This window comes from Neoarius graeffei, chromosome 1 (genome assembly GCF_027579695.1).
Source record: "Neoarius graeffei isolate fNeoGra1 chromosome 1, fNeoGra1.pri, whole genome shotgun sequence".
Classification (NCBI taxonomy): domain Eukaryota; kingdom Metazoa; phylum Chordata; class Actinopteri; order Siluriformes; family Ariidae; genus Neoarius; species Neoarius graeffei.
In genome coordinates, this window is record NC_083569.1 from 60,558,729 (window position 1) to 60,560,622 (window position 1,894).

The window sequence follows — 1,894 nt, forward strand, 5'->3', positions numbered from 1 at the left end:
CCCCAATCGAAACTTTTCCAGTCATTCCACCATAGAAAAGTCTAATGATGGAAATCAGATGCTGGGGGCAGCCATATACTTCCAATACTTTCCACAGGGTCTCCCTATCCACTGTATCAAACGCTTTTGAGAAATCAACAAAAATGATGTAAAGTGGTTGTCGCTGTTCAATAGCTTTCTCTTGTAATTGCCTTAGTGTGAAAATCATGCCTGTGGTAGATCTCCCAGCTCTAAAACCACATTGGCTTTCAGGCAGTAGCTCTTCTGACAGGATGTTAAGACAATTGATAATAATTTTTGCAAGGATTTTCCCAGAATCAAGAGAAGTGAGATCCCACAATGGCTTCCACAGTCACTTCTATCACCTTTCCTCTTATAGATGGTTATAATAAGTGCATCTTTGAAGTCTTGAGGGAGTGCTAACTTATTCCAGCAGTGATTATATAACTTTAAGCTTTAACAGTCTTGCCAGACTTTGTGCTACTAAGTGCTTTCTCCAGTTCTGCTAAGGTGATTGGATGACACAAGTTCTCTCTAACTGGCGTTCTTGTGAGCCCAACACATGCATTTAGGTCAGCTGACCCCTGTTCAGCGCTCGAAACTAACGGTGTCCCGACGTCCCGGGGACCATAAAAAATGTCATCGGGACACAAAATTATCATATCTGGGACAATCCCGGGACAATGGAAAAAAATAGATCTAGAAAAAAAGTTCTACATTAATATTATTTACAAAGCCGTAACACATACGTAGACATTCACCTAATTTGTCAATTTTAATTTTAAAACGTTAACAGCGAAAAATACATAGTAGCTACACTTTCGATGCACCTGCATCAGTAGGCTACAGAGCAGCGCATTCTGTTCTAGAATCTTCGGCCGGAGTCCGCATTATATGGACTTGGAATGGAATTGCTACCGCACACGCTGCGCCGACTCTTGCCAGAACAAAAATGCTGAAGTGGTTGAAGCGGACCGACCACGGGGAAGAAACTGAAAGCCCAGACATAACGTCTCCGGGACCTTCAGGATCCAAAGTGTCATCGCCTGGTCTGCAGGCAACGCTAGCAACTGAATGAACTTAATGAACACTGTTAGACACGTTATAAAATACAACAGGAATGATGTGGATGATATTGACGGAAGATACCGTTCAACAGAATAAGTGAGTTTTCTTGGTGTCTTTCTAGTTCAGAAAGTTTAGTCAGTCAGCAGCACAACTAGGCTCGGACCTGCCACTATGCTGATGTTGCTAACATTTGCACCCACGTTTCGGCAGCGAAAGTTCATAAAATGGATAACGGAAAGTTCATAAAAATGGATAACGGAAAGTCCATAAAAATGGATAACGGAAAGTCCATAAAAATGGATAACGGTAATGGATAACAGAAAGTTCATAAAAATGGATAACGGAAAGTCCATAAAAATGGATAACGGAAAGTCCATAAAAATGGATAACGGTAATGGATAACGGAAAGTTCATAAAAATGGATAACGGAAAGTCCATAAAAATGGATAACGGTAATGGATAACGGAAAGTTCATAAAAATGGATAACGGAAAGTCCATAAAAATGGATAACAGTAATGGTGAAAATTATAAGTTGGCCTTATAAGTGCCAACAGATATTCAAGGTATAAGTAGATGAAATGAACATAAAAGGGGTCTTATTTTCAACTAAAGTGTACTGCAGATGTAGTGAGTTGAAACATTTTCTGAATGAGCTAGTTGGCCCCTTTAAATAAACGGGTATCTATTCATACAGTGAGATCGCCAAAGTTTAATAAACTGAAAATGCAATAACTGTAATTTTGAAGTAGATGATGTATAGAACACATGTCGCTTGTGTCTTGTGACTTATTGTAAAAATGATATAAAGGGTTCAAAATCGCATAG